Raw genomic sequence first — 17,910 nt, 5'->3', positions numbered from 1 at the left:
ACTGCAGTTTCACGGGAAAATTATGAAGAGCGCAATCGTTCCAAGCTATTCTGAACCTACACGAGCCAGTAAAAAGTTGATTTTAAATCGCGCACACATAGGTAGTGTTAACGCAAATGTGTGCTTCTTAAGTAATTACTCAACTAACTAATAGGCGCCAAATGTTTCGTGTTATGTCACCGGAACTACTATGGTGGCAGGTGAATCCGCTTAATTAAGTGCCTATTCATGAAGATAAGATTGAGATGCTAAAAATAAAAAGAGAGGAAACGGCAGAAGAGTCGGTGGTTCGATGAAATAGCAATATATTGTGGCGACTTATACTGAACAAAAAATCTTCTGGCGATCGACTTCAGTTTCAAAGCGAGTCGGATGAGGAACAGAGGACAAAGTCCAGTTTCGTGAACGTCGCCGAAGAAAGAAATTGTTTTTCTCGTTGACGGGTTCCTTGAGCTTGCGTGGGCAGCTACACGTGACAATATGGGGATAAAAAAATGCTCTTGCAGGTCGGACATGATGAGCATCAGGATTTAAAAAAAATAATAAAAAAAATAAGAGCGGGTGGTTTGCCTTGCGGTTTTAGCTGCTTTCAGTTCCTTTCATCGCCTCAAGAAAACCAAGTCTAATATATCCGCCTCTTGGTGTAATTACTTTATTATGTGAAAATTGTTTCTACATGCGATACTCCTAAGCAGACTTTGCGACGTCGAGTAAAGTAGTTAGGCTCTAAATATGATTCCCGTTGTGGGAGTTGTCTAGAAAGGAGTAGTTGAGATTCACACATATCTCTCAGTCGGCGCCACAGGACTGCGGATTTCACCTACGATTTTAAATAATTTCCCAAATGCTAATTTCTCTGATTTTAAAGTTTCGTGACAAGAGATGCATGAGCATAATAGTTTATCTTAACCCGTTCTATTTTATCTAATAACGGAGAAATGTTTCTGGAACAAGTTGCGCGAATTTGTCAAAACAAATATATAGCGTTTAGCTTTCATTTTAGTTTCTTTGGACAGTTTCAAGGGGAACGTTTAAATTTCAGGTGACAGCTGTCAATTTGGAAAATATTCTAATTAAAACATTCACTTTTGTATGTTTTAAACTATTAATTTAAGTATTATGTTGAGCAGAGTGGCAACAGCTACACGAAAAAACGGAAAAATAAAATATTAGAACTAGATTTTCTATATGTGTTACTCAAGTTCGAAACATTTCCACACTCGCCTGTAATCTCAGTTAAAATTTTATTCATCATGTTTAATTCAGTTGCGTTTTTCTATAGCTTCAAGTGAAGAAGGAAAATAAGACACAATATCTATTTTGGCCATATTTTTGCCACAATGAAATAACTGCGTTTAGGGCACAAAATATTTAACAGTGGGAGGGTATTTTCTTGTAGCTGTAGGCCGTGACTTTAAAATACAGGCAAAAACATTCAAGGTTATTCAGTAAAATGTGTATTAAAAAAAGGAAACCGGAATATATTTGCTTTGTTTACCTGGTCTATGTGGAGGGGTATACACAGTATATTCAATTTAGCCTTCACTGTCGATTTGTTTACTCCGCCGAAGGTTAACTCTTTCTTCTTGTCTGTAGAAAGAAGCGAAAAAGGAGTAAGCACCTGTAAACGATTTTTCGCTAAGCAGAGTAAACGCAAATAAGGTCTGATTAAAAATTCATCTCGAAAATCTTCTGACCTCCAATGAAGAACCGTTAAGTTTAGCTTGAAGCGAAAAACTAGTGGGTATTACCGAAGACATTTTAATTTTTTCGCCAGTTGGTGGCTGCAATGAAATAGCTAAGCAAATGGTCGTGTTTGATCGAAAAGCTACTTGTTTCTGATATTAATTATGGAAACGAAGACATTAAACAAACGATGACGGCAGACATCGATCATTTGACTAGCAACGGGGAAATACCAGAAAACGATAGTAAACGGGAAGAAACGAGGCAAGCACATGATGAAAAATGCAAATCGTGCATAAATAACGTGGGGCGGAGCGTATCTTTTCAATCGTATAATGCTTAGGATTAACTCTCGTAAGGGTTAATAAACTCTTATCGTTATATTTGAAAATTTTTCCAATGCGAATATTATCGACCAGCTTATAAGCTTATTCGCTTTAGAAGTGAGTTTACACTGAGAACACCACTCAAGACCCTCTTGTTTTGACCAAAACACTATTTTTTTTATTTTTAGGGTAGATCAGCAAAACTCCATTGAGAAATTGCCAGAGAAAATATTAGGATTACGGATAAAAGAAGCGAAGTGAAAGCCCAAAAAAAAAAGAATCATTCGTTGAATTTTGGTCGAGACAGCTCTGTTTCCTGTGACGTCATGTCAGGCAGTCGACCAATCAAAAAAAAAAAAAACGAGGGATAAAAAATATAGATCACTTTTCAAGGTAGACCGAAATATACTTTCATAATTTTTTTAAATGATTTCTTATTTGTAGTAATTTAGCTATACCTCCTTGCTCCTTGCCTACCATTTTAGATTTACGCAAAGATATAGAGATAGTTTTGAATCTTCTGTTTAAAAGCTACTCAACATACATGAGCAAGCTATAACTTTCCACAAATAATCACAAACAAACAGAACAAGTCAAACATAATTTGATTAAAAATTCCAACCAGCTGAGGGAAGACACCTGAGTTTGCCATTATTAGTGGTTAGCTCTTGAGTGACCTCAACGCAATTGCGGTTGCAAGACTTGAAATCTTAGCAGTGTTCTGTGCACTATAACAAAGACGTTTTTCGTTCTCTACCCATAGTGCCTTTCGACTGAGATTTGAAATTAAATTTATCATATCAGGCAATTACGTTTTTTATAATATATATTATAGGGGCGAGAGATTATAAACAGTATAAAGGCCAATGAAATCTCAAAAAAAACCTGACACCTAGACTAGAGCGCGAGAAAACGCGAGTGATCGAGACAAAAGCTGTTTTAGTTTTGCACTTGATTGGCTGAAGAGGTGTCACGTGTTTTCCATATTCAGAAAAACGGGGCTGATCAAGTTAGGACAATTTTTGACGCGGACTGTACCCTGAAGTTGAAACTTTTTCCCCTTAGCGCTTGCTAACATATGTTCCGTCTGACGCATTCAGTTGAAGAAGCCAAAAAAAAGGAAAGGGTTTCCATATGAGCTCGTAGATGTCAAGGCGCACCGGGGAGAGTTTCATACTCTAACCAGCCGACAAACAAACATAGCCATTGCTTAAAAACAGACAACGTTAGCTGACGTTAGAATTTAAGTTCCTTGCGATTTTACTTGAGTGAACAAAAGCAATGTACAATTAACACTGTCACAAAATGTTAAAGATTTTCCCTGCGCTCTCAGCGGTTGATAGGTGTGTTTGGACAGTAGCCCATTATTACTAATGGGCTCTTGCTTTAGATTATTTTCAGAGTATGCAGACTCGATTGTGACATTGTGAATTTGCCTTTATCTTTGAAAAATATTTCATAATAGTAAACCTTTGTTATTTTTAAAATTCGATACATATTGTTTGAAAATTCTCCTAACACCTCGACACCTCTACCGCGTAAATGAAAAATTATGATTTAGGTTTTGAATGTTGAAATTCAATTTTTTCTTTGGTTTAATTTCTATTTTTCTTAGTTTTTAAATATGGTAATGTATGATAAGTTCAGATCAATGGATAATAAAATGTGCTCCACAGATGAGATTGATCTACAAAATAAACAATTCTACTGCACTTGGAACGTTTTGTAATTTCAGTAGTAGATAGGGAAGAAAAAACGCGAGACAAACAATTGACATCTCCCCTAGATCGGGAAGAAGTCTTATTATAAATCTTCAGCAAATAAACGGAATATCGAGCCGTTTGTATTCTTTGAAACATTTATCACAACGGCCCCCTAAAGAGCATCTAATTGCTTATATCTGCTCAGATATATTCACACTTTACGCCTACACTCCCAATGAATTCAATTTTCATTAAAATTATATGAAATCGTTCCTTAAGTCATTTCTCTATTTAACATTTTTTCCCTTTTAAACATAGCAAGATTCTTCTCTCTTTATAGTTTTTTTGGAACACTCCATTATCCTATAAGAGTTTATGTTCTGAACATTTAGGCTGAATCACTGTTCTTGTTTCTCACTCGAATTTAGACCAAAACAATGATGTTGACATACTCGCATTAAAACAAGCAGCTATCAGCTATGATATTGCTTATATAGTTTATAAGTTTATAGTTTTTTTTTAAGAATTGCCTTCATATCAATGACATATTTAACAATAGTTTTCATGATCGTGTCAGAATTCATGCGGACGAAAATGTGTTCATTAAAATTCATGTGCGATTTCATCATTTCCATGAACAAGCAAAAAAAAATTTTCTTCATAAATTTAACATTCTTAGGTATCCTTTAAATTCCTTCAATATTTTGCCAATCTCAACCCAAAATCTTCCAGCAAACAACAGAGTATTTGTTGAGCAATAAAACTGGCTGTTTAAGCATCGAAAAACGCTTTATTGAGATGAAAAAACGACACTATGTATGAATATTTCAACGAATACTCGTAAATACATGCGCAATGCGTGAAAGTGGAAATGGAGTTATTGAAATACGCCTCATTGCACATCGAAAATTCTTAATTTTACAATGACTCTCTTTCAAAAAAGTTGATAGGAAGCCGAGAGAATATGATAGCACCGAAAACAAGAATGCCGCATGTTAATTAAGTATACTGATAAAGTTTGTCATTGGATTCATGAAGGACCTTCGTATTCTGAATGCTATACAGCAAGTTAGGTAATGAACCGAAATCCAGAGACGCGACTTCGATCAGCTTAGGTTGTTTAGCTGAGAATGCCAAGATCAACACAGATTGGTCAGATTGCAAACGAGGAACTTGAAAGTTAAAGACTGGGTTTTTTCCGAGAGGAACAACCATGTGAAATATTGGTTAACTGCTAATAATAGATGGAGAAAGTGAAAACATCGCTTTTGGTAGGACTATTCATATTTTTTTTCTGGAAAATTTACCTTGTCGGTCGTTCAAAATACGTTCCAGTTTACTTTGTCAGGAATTGTCCAGCCTGTATTGTAATGATGTTCCCGGCCGCCGTATCACAATATCACTTTCAAGTTTCCAATCCTTGGAGAGAGGATACAATCATTTATATTTTTACTTTGCGGAAGTCCATTGCACGCAGTATAAACACGCCATCATTTACCAAAATGACATCTTTGTTTGAAGCATCATTATCAATCAGCTGGTTGAACAGTACGTCGCTTTCGGACAAAATTAATTGAGGCGACATTGCGAAAATATAATTACTCATTTCGTGAATGGCAATGATCGGGAAAATTTAATGTAAATGATGCACTTCCTTATTTTCCAGAGACCCTTTGAAGGAATTGGCTTTCAAAAAGTCGAAATACTCAAGAAATAAAACAGGAATAGATGATTGAAAAGTTTACTTTTGCTTTGTTTTTCTAATAAAAAAAAGGGGAGGCTTCTCGATAGGATATTTGTGGTACGAAATTGCTTCGAAACAAAAACAACATTTGACATTGCGAGCTTAAAATAGCTGCAATAAACGAAAGAGGAAGAAGAAAACCGTTGGATGTCAAAATTCTTGAACCGTAGGCTCTTAAAGAAGGTAATCACATCATAGAATGACGAAATAATCCTTGCAGCATGTTTCGTAACAATCGATGGTTTGGTGCGAAAAGCATTCTGAAACTTCAACCTGTGACCTCGCGGTTGCGATTTCTGTGAATTCAGAAGTGGAAACAATATGGAGGCGACAGGAAGCGGAAAAATTCGGATGGCATATGAATCGATGCTTCTTATAGATCACCATCAGCCTTCCATACGAAGTGTAATGAGCATACTTTCGTCGGGTTTGGTTTGTCATTTCAGAGGATATATTACATAATCTGCCGTTGTTTATTCAACCATTAAGCAGCTTTCTTACCGAGTAAGGATGGGCCTGAGAGAGTGACTGATGACAGTAGCAAAAAGTAAAAAGACAACTATGGATTTTAAGACTAATGCGAATAATACTAGTTGATATTTTTTCAGTATTGAGACAGATAGTGCGTGCGAAGCCGCGTTATTTTGGCGAGTAAACATGGTAGCCGTCAACAATACAAGGTGGGTTTTGCGACACAGTACATTGGCAAAAAATCAAAAAAGGGCTAAATTACGTCTGAAAAGGAATAATTGTGTAAGCTTTGTATCTGATAAGACAACAATGAAGTTTCTTGAGGTATGCATATTGCTGAAAACTTACTTTCAATTTATTCTGATGCAAATTATTTCCCTCGATGTATACTGCTCGACATTTACTGTTTGCCAGCCTTCAGTCTCTCCTAGCTGACGTAGCTAGAACGATTTAGGTGATTGAATATGAATTGTGCAATACTCTGACTTAAAGGAAGTATTTCTGACGCGTGTGAGATTTATTGATAAGAGGGTCTCAATCGGGTGATGGCTTTTATGGCTAACGGATTAAATTTATTCCATTGTTGTCACCGGAAATTTTTTTACCGTCGACTTTCTTTACTACTGACGGTTAGAATTTGTCAACTTTTTACGCCTGACGGTTGAATTTTTTGGCTCCTATACGGCTAAAGGTTAACCCTATTGAGACTTTGCTATAACCGCAAAACGTTGTCTAAAATAGCTCTTCTTTGATCATATTATTGATACATTTGTTAAGAATATAGAGAGGTCTTTGAGATTACAGAGATTGAGATTGAGAAAATGAACAAGTGAGCATTGAGACCAAAGTATTTTTCCTATGCATAGACATCATAAGGAATGCTAATTACTTTCCTAATTAAACATAGAGCAGTCAGTTATGCAAATGCATTAAAAAAAAGGTCAAAACCAATATACACTGCCTTGAAATCGCCTTAAAACAAAATTAGTAAATATCATAAGGAATGCTAAATACTTTCCTAATTAAACATAGAGCAGTCAGTTATGCAGATGCATTAAAAAAAAGGTCAAAACCAATATACACTGCCTTGAAATCACCTTAAAACAAAATTAGTAAAAATTTTGATTCGAAGTAAACCTTTCCAAATTTGTTACTTGATGCGTAAGGCAAATCACATATATGTTACGTTGTCTGACGATTTCCTTTTGCTCGTCCCCAAAAACAGGTTTCATTTTCCTGTCATTGGCTCCCGCATTCACTGAAAATCTCAAGAGCAATCCTACAACTCCAGTTTTTGAAGCGATATTTCATGCTTTCTTGCTGTCTTACTCTAAGATAAATTCCTGAACAGAGCAAACGTCGGAGGCAGCATTCCCTCAGCCACATGCTCAAAGTAATACGGTTCTGTTCATTCCTACCGACATACCGCTTGCCCAAATCTTATTCAGTGGAATTCAGTGGTTAAATCTATTGAATTGCAAAAAAATATTTCCGTATTGGGTGATCCAATTGCTAACTCGGAATGGCAGATAAATTCAATGGCTCTAAACTTTAGATAATTATCACTAGGAAAGCATTAGTACGTCTCTTAGTAAAGCCATATCAATTCAGACGTGAACCGTTCAACCTAGAAAGATTCCTGTAAAAATAATTTCTAAACTGTGCTGAAAAAGATCTCCAGTACCTTAGCAGCAGAAACTGCAGATTCAAGGAACAGCGTCTTTGACTGATTTCTAAGGATGATGCCGTATCGGATTATTTCATTAATTTTTGTAACGTGTAAGGCATCTGTTCAAACAAGAACAGTTGACTTTCCTAATTAGCTATGAACACTAAAGTCGCCTTGAACCTCGGCTGACGTTTCCAACGATTCCACGAACGTTCTGCCAACATTTGGATTGACAGCAAAGAAACATATTAGACATCTTTGTCTAAAGAGTGGGAAAAAACGCAATCTAATACCCGTGGGGAATTAAAGGAACGCCAAATCTGTCATCATATTCACCACTTTTGCTCATCTATTGAGCAACAGAAGGCTTTGGTTCATAGAGCAACACGTGACCTCATACAATTGATGCGGAAAAAGGAGAGGGAGGAGATTCCCAAACATAATCTTATTAAGAAGATGCTTATAGTCATGAAGGCCTTTTCTTCGTGGTTTGATAATCCATTTTCCGGAATCGGAAGCGATCTGTTATCAATTTCCATCGAGTATCGATTTCATCAAGTAGTCGGTCGAGGAAATTTCATAGTGATCAAAGGCACCGATTACAATCAGTAACTAGGTGAAGTTAACCAATGATTGTGCAAATGAAAAGAAAAAAGGCAAGTTTTTTTTACTGCCGTCGAATATAACACGCTGTTTGACCCGTGGATTTGAAGTAACACTTTTAAAATGAAAATTAAACATTACTCTTTTTGACATGCCAATTTTTTGATTGAAAGTGACAATTCTGGAACTCCAAATAATCATAGTGTACATCGCTGCCGTAAATAGGGTAAAAATATTTATATATATATATATATATATATTCGAGTTTGAAAACACACGAAGAACCACACGTGCGAAAAAAATCAATTATCTGCCTTACAAAGAAAACCTGAAATTAAATCTAACTCGTTATGAATAACGCCTTCACCGTTAAAGATATTTCATTAGTAACGTTTTTACTTAATAATGTTTGAAAAATCGACTGGAACTTAACATAGAAGAGAAGCTAAACGTACTCTCTTCGAATCGAAGTAGTAGGCTCCTACCAGAATGACATAAATTTTAGTGCGGTAAATCTTTATGGTCGCAAACCTCTCAGCTCTCCAGATTTAATATTACGTATACAATAATTTTGATAACTTGCTAAGACGCAAAGCCACAAACTCATAAATACCTCCGGTTTTCTCTCTACCAATGCTGCGAGGTCCGAAATTTCGTGTCTTCTGAATTACCTTGCATGAAAAAAAACATTGGAATTCTTCCAGTTCCTTCAAGGCACGATATTAATTAAAAAAGCTGCCAACTGTTAACTATTTGCATACTTGGGCGGCGAAACTTGCTCCTGAGCTGCCGACGTGACACTGTTTATAAACACGCATCCATCTTAATCATCACAAAAAGATGATTGAAAAAACATTTCAGGGTATTAAAATTTTTGAAAAGTATTTTGCATTTTCCAAGTGGCAGCTTAAAGTAATTTTTTTTTTACCTTGACACAGACTGTCGCAAAAATAAAAATCCATTCAGAATCGACAAAAGCGGGGAATTATGGCAAAAAGCTCTAATCAGGGTTGTTTGACAGCTAGTCAGTGAATTTTTCTTCTTTAAACACATTGTACATCACATATTGTTTTTTCACGTTCCTTTTACATAGAAATGCGTAGATATATACGCGCAAATCTGTCTGCATAATACCACGTTTTGGCCTTTCGTGTAAAAATATCGATTGCCTCACTGGTATATAATTATAGACAATCTTTAAAAGACTGATTAAAATCGCGATAACAATCGTGACATATGACTCAAATGTCGAGAAAGAAATAATAACAGCCAGTTAAGCTTCATTGAAAAACCAAAACGCAAACGAAAGTGAATCATAAATTAAAGTATCTTTATCTATCGTGAAACGTGCACACGTCATCACGAAATGAAACAACACGCGTGCTGCTCGGGCACATAATGAAATCTATACTGTACACGTTATGAAAGCAACCGAAGGTTTTTTTTTTTCTTTTGCTCTAGGATGCACTGAAGCGATTTTAACTTGGATAAACAAAGCGTCTATGGAAGCAATGGGCCATATTTTGAGCGTGATAAACGCTCGCGGGATGTGGGAAGGGCGTCAGAAAAAACCTGTCAATCAATAGCCGATAAATTTTAACCAACGTCGTTGATATATTTGTCATCTTTCTGATCAAAAACGCCATGCTTATGCAAATAGAAATATCACAAAAAACCAATAAGGTCTTTTAGAGAAAAGCGGCCTTGCTGAAAAACCATAAGAACATGATATGACGAACGAAGCGATAATAACGTGACTTAGTGTCCCTAAAAAAATGATGACGCTAGCGAGGAAAAAGCGTTTTATAAGAAAGGAAGTCTTAAAGATGGGCCGTTGAAAGAACTGAGAGAAATCTGTTTGGCAAGTGTTTTTTCAAATTAATGATCACCACGGTTGAAGCGAGTCAATAATTAACCATCTGACCAAGACTGCTTATAAACTGAATTCTCTTGTGCCTTTCTTTTTTCTCGATAATCCAGTGAACAGTCTTGAACAGATTTGTTCCGAAAACACCTTGATGCGAGTCTGCAGTCATGAACTCATGCGATTAATTTCTTTTCTTTTCTTCTGGTATTTTCCAGGAGCCCACCAAGTGACCTTAAAACTGATAACCTACAAGGCATAGTTCTCTTTTACGCGATACCTTCTGAGGGTGGTTTGCTACAAATATATACTAAAGAAAATTTTCCCAATATTTCCTTATAGTCCTAAACTTCTCAAATACAAGGCATGAGTGCCAAAGGCAACCTATTATTTTCGACATTGTTTTTGTTTATTAAAGTAATGCGTGCCTAATAGAGTGCGCGGTTTTGAGGATTTCTCGCCAAATTTTCAATTGGAACTCAAAAAGTAATCCGCATTGCTTTGGTTTTTCTTCACTAAGTATTGTGGTGATTGATCCAGAAAAATCGCTCCTCTCTCTCAATCAATCAGGTTCAAAACCACAACCAATCGCGAGTTTTCCCGCAGCATAAGCAGTTTTTACTTCGGTTGCGGGCATTTTCCTTCACCCCCATGAACCGTTGTGATTGCTTTTATTTATTTAGCGACACTAAATCTAAAACTCTTTGCAACTGTTCCTTAAAATGCCACGCAACGCTATTGCATGACATCCCACAAAGTAGTTGCAAGTGAGAGAATTCTGCTCATTGACCATCGCATCTGGATGGTGCGGGTCACTTACGAAATCGAATCGCCTTACTTTCAAAAAGCGTCTTTTTGGAGTTGCATCACCTAGCAATTATAAGCTATACATTGTTTCGTAGCTCAGAAATAAAAATTGTAAAAAAGAAACAGTACAAAAAAGACGCAAGCAACGAAAAAGCCCATAACTTCTTAATTTTGATGAGGCGACGTCAGGTCGGTTTTCAAAACATGACTACGAAATGTTAGTTTGGTGAAATAGAAAAACAATGTTGAGGTGATGATAAACCAAGAATGAGTAAAGGAACTCACGATGGAGAAAATTCAGTCAAATTGTAAATGGCGAATCGAACTTGGAACAAACGCCAAGAAGTACTCCCCTGATGATGTTGACAGGTCAGCTAGGTACGAAACGCGAGGTCATTTTATGCGCTCGTCGCCTCAGCCCTCGATTAAAAAGGACCACAGGCTTCTATTAACATTAACTGTTATTTGTCCGCCATACTAAACCATCAAGACAATTAGAAGCCGTAGAAAATAGGTTTTCATTTATAAATTAAGGCAAATGTGGTCAAATTGCTTCGTTAAACAACAAAATCTAAGCAAACTGTCTAAAACTGACAAAATTTAAGCGATCCGAAGTTACCATTTCGATTCGATTTGTCAGATGCTTCCTGTCCTTATTACTTCGAGTCACCTGTTTGAGAACGCTTAAATTTCATTTGTGAAACATAAAAGAATCATGCTAAAAAGGCTCTTCTAATCTTTCAATCGAGATAAATGGATGGAAATAAGAAATTTCTGTTATGCATCTGACCAGCTCATAGAATGTTTCCCTTTCGGATATACACAACTTGAGCTTAATGGAAAACGAACAAAACTATAATTTCTTTTTATGTAAATTATGCCTATTGATATATGGCTTCATCATTTAGCGACTTGGCGGTAACTTTTTTCTTCTTCGCAAAAAAGGAATTTATACATCAATCCTTTTTCCTTCTATGAGAGAGCTCTAACTCGGTTATGAACTTGATTTGAACTAAGCTTTCTATAGTTATCAATCGAATTGAAAATATCCTATGTGGTTAAATAATATGTTTCGTTGTTTTAATCTCAAAATGTAAAATAAAAAATCAGTGGAAAATCAACTTGCATGAATGATTTAGTAGATTTACTCAAATTAAAACATTTGTCGTAATTTTGACCTGTTAAATTGCGTTTAATTTTGAACATAACGATAAATGTGTCTTTGGCAGGACGTATTTTTTCTACATAGAGTGACAGCTAAAAGATCTTGGAGATTTTCCTTATACTTATCCTTTATTTTAAGTTTACCACATGGTTTCCTACCAAAAAGCGAGAGTCTGAAAAAAAGCAAAACTAAAGGAATTCTCCATGAGTTTCTGTCAAGTCCCATTGATGGAAACCGTAGGATTTAAATTGATTTTCGAAAGAGTAACATTAGGCATTTCAAATTTTTAAAGAAATTTGCATAAAGCGCTTACATAAGTGTCTCTTTCAACTGATTGCGACACTTTAACTTTAAATCGAGAAAAAAAACTTACCTCAGTGATCCAGAAACCAGCAATAGCTATTTTGCTCTCCTCAATCTCCTTAATTTAGCCTGAAATGAAAATTGTCAAATCACTGAATGGATCTGATGGTTTATCAACTGTAAGTCAGCTCAGTACGCGAATATCAAAAAAATCGATGCAAATTTACATTAATAAAACTATTGGTCAGATTTTAAGAGCTTGGTCACTCTAGCCAAACACAACACAAGAGATTGTAACACCCCATTTCGTGACAAGGATCCCTCTTACATTTTAATACAATAGTCAGTCACGCAAGGTCGGTAATGACACGTCACGTGGCTTACTGACCAGTGATATAACCAGCGATATCAAGGGAAAAACTTCCTCTTGTAAAGAAATTTAGAGATCCTCGCAGCTAAGAACACTACTAAACTAGTAGTTGAAAATAGTACCTGAAAAAAATTCAGGCCCGTACGGGATTTGAACCCATGACCTCTGCGATACCGGTGTGATACCGGTGCAATTCAGTAGCGTTCTTGGCTGCGAGGATCTCTTAATTTCGTTTCTTCACCGCAGTACAAATATATGAATTTCATGTATCTAAAATCGTCATTCCTCTTGTAAGGTTAATAAGAAAATGTGCAATTGAGGGAAAGATCCGGTGAGTTATTTCAATTTGAAAGAATTCATTGTTGGGGTAGCTAATTTCATAATACAAAATAATTTGGTTTTATCAACTGAGATGACGTTTCGTTCTGACGAAGGGTAAACCCTCGAAACGTCAGCTTAAGAAACTCTTTACAACGGCCAATTTACATTATCAACTCAGTTAATAAAACCAAAGTATTTTATAATACCCCAACCGACGCAGCACCACAGTTTCTTTTAAAACTTACCCACTTTATTCATAGTACAACTTCAGTCTGTCCAATTGCAATTGATATGATGTTATAACGAAGTGCAAGGAACTCAATGATGCACAGTATAATGAGTTATGTCACCTCTTCTGGGTCTGAATTTGTCTAACTTGTACTATAAACTCTCTCACTATATATATTATATACATATACATGTATACTTAGCACTGCTACCACAGCATTGAGCACTTTATGCCAAGGTAGACTCTACCCCCACATTCATTTATATACATATATATATATATGTATATATACACCCTTTAGCAGGAATTTCCTGGAAATCTGATTGGTTATCTGATCATAATTATTGTTAATTGTTTTCTGGCAGAGAAGTCAGTAAGTTGTAGTTGAATATGGGTGTTCTGTTGTCATTCTTCAGACTGCTTGGCTGCCTTGCTAAGGACCCCTTATGAACGACTTCACGAAGTTTCCGGTTTTGATACAGAGTGGAATCTAAAGGCGAAATTATACGAACCAACAGACACCTATCAAAAGAGCACGTGACGAGGATCTGATCGGAAAACCTTAACTTATCTTATGTCAACTCAGGAAAATATCATTTATATTTTCCATTTTTTGCTTAAAACGATATATAGATATATATATATAAACCCGTTTTCAAAAGCGTCGCAATTTTAAGACATATATGAAATATATACACCTTTTGTTTTTCCTTTCAAATGGTGTTGATAGAGTAAGTTATAGGGACATTTTCTCAAAAGGAAAGTACAATAGCCGCTAACAACAACAACGGTGTCTTTTCCTTTGCTATGAAATATACACGCATTGTGCATCATCTTTTCGATGAGAAAAGAAAAGGTATACAAATATATTTATTGTGTATTTCTAAATTGCAACGCTTTTTGAAGGCGGGTGTGTATATAGAGGTTTCTTAGCCCTTAAGCATTTGTTTGACAATATTTTGACACCGTCACAGTTTTCTGATTGCCTCTCTTGCCAATATCTATTAAAATAATCAAACAACTCAATCTACATTTGTCATGATTTCAACGAATAGCTTTTTATAATATCTTGAGCTCCTTACCTGAGAAAAAGCAATAAACGACTAAAATTTGGAAGATTTATGACCAAAAGACAAGCATTGATTGCACGATTCCCTGTTGCTGGTGCACGTCAACTCCGGAGGAGTAATTTTCAAAAACGAATGAACAGTATTCCCTATAATTTTAGGTTTCCCTGCTATGATATACATAAACTCTTTCCTAATCCTCTCTTGTTTCCCCAGTGAGCCATTCGACCGATGAAATACACACGGTTTTGTGCTTTTGTCACCGAACTCGCGGCGGACATAACTTATCACCAAAATTCACGTATTCGGTTGAAGAAATGTAAGTATTCCGATCCTAGATTTCATTACAAAGTCCTCGCAATTTGTCGCCTCTCGTTTTACCAAAACCTGAGTGTTAATCCCCCCTATTATTTAGACTACTTGCAACTAGTCGGAGAAACGTTGTTTACTTTCCTCATTCCGTCTGTGGAAAATAGATGTTATCGGTCAGTTTGACGGTTCGCGCAAGACACTGGCTCTCACAACTGTGCAGAGAATAGACTGTGAAAAAGTTTAAATCCCAATATTTTGTCATCGTCTTAAAGCAGACTTCCGTTGAAGTTCTGTCATCATCCCGCCTTTCTCTAGTATCAAACATAAATATTTCCATATTTCTTTTGTTTGTTTCTTTTGTTTATAATATCACCAGAATGCTACTAAATAAGCTTGTCAAAGATTCCATCTTTCTGTTATAAATCATTAATTGTATTGCCCAGGCGGTGCAGCTAAAGGAAAGCCAAAAGCACTGTTACTGTACTTACTATGATTTGAAGTTTAGCTGGAGAGCCACGACTGTCGATTTAGTTAAAATCAGGTAACGCAATTTTTATCTTCCAACCCACAAATCGTGTTTGTCTTCAGTTCCCACAAGAAATCTCTCGGTTTTCAGTGGCTAATGAAGTTGTTATGCTAATAAAGCAAAGTATAATACTATTGTCTAACCGATGCAGATCTGAAACTGTTAAATTTCTTTCACGAATTTGGAAGTTCCGTTCTTGTGACGATAAATCGTTTTGGTTGACATAAAAGGAAATACCAGACTGTCTAACTTAAACCTACGTAGAATGTCGTCAAGAGCTCTGTAAGGGATTTGAGTATTATATGTCAGATAGGTCAAGTTGAACTTTAAAACAAAAAAAAACCCCGCAAAACACGTACTTGAGGCCCAATGAACATCATTAAATTAAATCGCGGATCGAGGTTCCTTCTTACCTCGTCTCGCTCATTTGTTAAATTCGCCCATCTAAAATGAAACATTTACAAGCTTGAGACAGATCTTTGAATTTAGTTTGGTGCAAGATAATTGCTAACCAGTGGGTGTTTTTATTGCGTTTTGGCATAAAGTGGTTTGTTTGCGAATAAGCCCCGGACGACGTGAATACTGTACGTCATGTTGAACAATGTCCGGAGTTTAAGTGGCGTTAGATTCCTGTCTCAGTCCGAATAGTCACCTTGACAACGGGCGATAAAACATGACTGAACTAAAAGCATCTTAATGGATGTCACAAAAGAACGCCATTATCTAGATTATTGCATCATTTGTACTGTCACTCAGGAAATATTGTTTTATTGTTGGGATATTTAAAATTCAAAACAAAGTTCTCTGCGTAAAAATCGTAATTAAATCTGACTGTTGTGTCAATTTTTTTAAATCCATGGCGCTTTTCTACTGCAGAAATTCATAATTAGTACGTGAAGCAAGTTATGAGTGTCGTATCGAAAAATGCAAATTTGGTTTGAAAAAGAAGGGAATGTGAAAGAGATGTAAATATTGAGGGCTGTAGCTGCTGCAGGGAACAAACCGCAAGTTCACAAGAAATCGATACTAATTAAAACTTTCGACCTTTCTTGCAATGAGAGAGAAACTGCTATTGCAACATGGAGTAAATAGACCATGTAATGGAAACTTTAAAAAAATGGAGACGTCTATTTACCACTCATAGATAACGTCAACTTAAATCAGAAGTTGGAGAAATGACAGCCTGAAATACTTATTTGAAAACGTTTGTATGGGAAGAAAAATGAAACTTAGTTTAAACAGACAAGTGTCTGTAAATTTCCGGAGTCAAACGAACACTTAGCTACATAAACTTTCGTAAGATGTCCTCATTAAGGGTTCTTGTGGTTTCAGTTTTTAACTGCCAGTTTGGAGAAGAGTTTGTCATTTAGAATACTGGTACATGGCAACTGAGGACGCTTGCTAATTTTGACGCTGACACTTTGACGCAAAGGACCGATCAACCCGATCGTTAGTCCATTTCGAATTCCTCTGTGATGCCATCAGGTTAAGCTTTCTTCACCACTACTTTTTCTGTGTGTTCTGGGCGACTGAAAATCGTTTTTGTGAATCTTAGATTTGAAAGGAACTTGGTATGTCTTGATCTGCTCCGGAAGAACTATCATCAAATGACGTCACTATCAAAATGAGAGCTATCTGAAGTCTTCCGCTGAGGGCCTGTTCGCAACGCGAAAATGTTTTGGTTATGTTCATGTTTCTTTTTTAACTTTTGTAGGGCTTAAAATGAAGCCGCGTAATTCTGACACTGACTGTCATGACCACTGAGCTGCGGAGAAAAATTCTCTTGGTCTTTCAGTTTTTCTCTCAGATCTTTCGTGAATAAGAGGTACATTACCGTTTAACACCACAACTGTTATGAATTTCCCAACTACGATGAGTTTAGTATCTTATTTGGTAACCTTACAGAACTCGCAATTGATCTTTTTCATCATGCTGGCTCAGCGGCACTCTAAATCTACGGTGACATTGAACGCTTTTGATTGGAGTAGACTTGACATTGTCATAGCAACATAATTTTGACTTGGATCCCATCTACTTCTAAGATGTTCAGTTAAAACTTTGCGGCTTTACACTTAGTTTTCTTTCCAAACAACGTTGGGCTAACATTTGAATTATTTCAAAGGCTGAAAGTTCTTATGGATTAAAAAAACGTGCGCAAAAGCTGCAGCTATGTTCTCTCGTTCACGATGTCTCGTTCAATAATATTGCTCCTTTTTGCACTTCTTATCAGATGTAACAACAGCTGTTATCTATAAGGGTGATATCACTCCATAATTTCAAATTGAAATCTTCTCAACAATTTTTTACCGGTATTTAGCGTTTTGTAAGCATTTTAAAAAATATTTAGCCCACAATATTTTGCAATTGATCAGCAAAGTTGGAATACAGTTTGTCGGGTTTTCTCCTCTAAGAAACAATTAGACAGGATAGGAATAGCTTTTCACGCTGACGATCTGTCATTTGCTGGGTAAAAACATTTTTCAGAAATGTGATATATCATATTCCTATTTAATAAAGCTACTGATTCAGAGTGGCTCAATTCATGAGTCAAAATTTACCATACTAGTAGATAAACTAGAACGAAATCTAACTTATTTTGCAAAGCGGTTATTTCAATTAAACAGAAGTCGTTGCAAACTCATGAAGCTCAGTAGATTAAGACAGCTTAAGAATTGATGAAGAATTCAAACGTAGCAAAACATGTTTTGATCATTGCATCTGAAGATCTCAGTTTACATACGAAG

At 36.1% G+C, this 17,910-nt stretch overlaps 1 protein-coding gene across 18 annotated transcripts in view; it reads right to left on the bottom strand.

The window, feature by feature from the left end:
- The window catches only part of LOC131771961 (gamma-aminobutyric acid type B receptor subunit 2), a 54,751-nt gene that overhangs the window by 32,653 nt on the left and 4,188 nt on the right, over positions 1 to 17,910 (bottom strand). For 4 of the 18 annotated variants that reach the window (XM_059087838.2, XM_059087852.2, XM_059087846.2 and 1 more), the window contains exons 1-3: positions 15,129 to 15,372; positions 12,412 to 12,470; positions 1,499 to 1,590 (exon numbers count right to left, since the gene is read on the bottom strand). The gene's annotated coding sequence lies outside the window, so the exon portion shown is untranslated. Of the gene's footprint in view, positions 1 to 1,498; positions 1,591 to 1,697; positions 1,873 to 5,022; positions 5,135 to 7,614; positions 7,823 to 8,815; positions 8,874 to 12,411; positions 12,471 to 15,128; positions 15,374 to 17,910 lie in introns of those variants that run through there. The other 14 variants (XM_059087842.2, XM_059087850.2, XM_059087855.2 and 11 more) reach the window with 8 other exon arrangements.

Source organism: Pocillopora verrucosa, chromosome 3 (assembly GCF_036669915.1).
Source record: "Pocillopora verrucosa isolate sample1 chromosome 3, ASM3666991v2, whole genome shotgun sequence".
Lineage (NCBI taxonomy): Eukaryota > Metazoa > Cnidaria > Anthozoa > Scleractinia > Pocilloporidae > Pocillopora > Pocillopora verrucosa.
The sequence above is the reverse complement of the archived record's forward strand: the minus strand, read 5'-3'. Positions and strand labels throughout refer to the sequence as shown.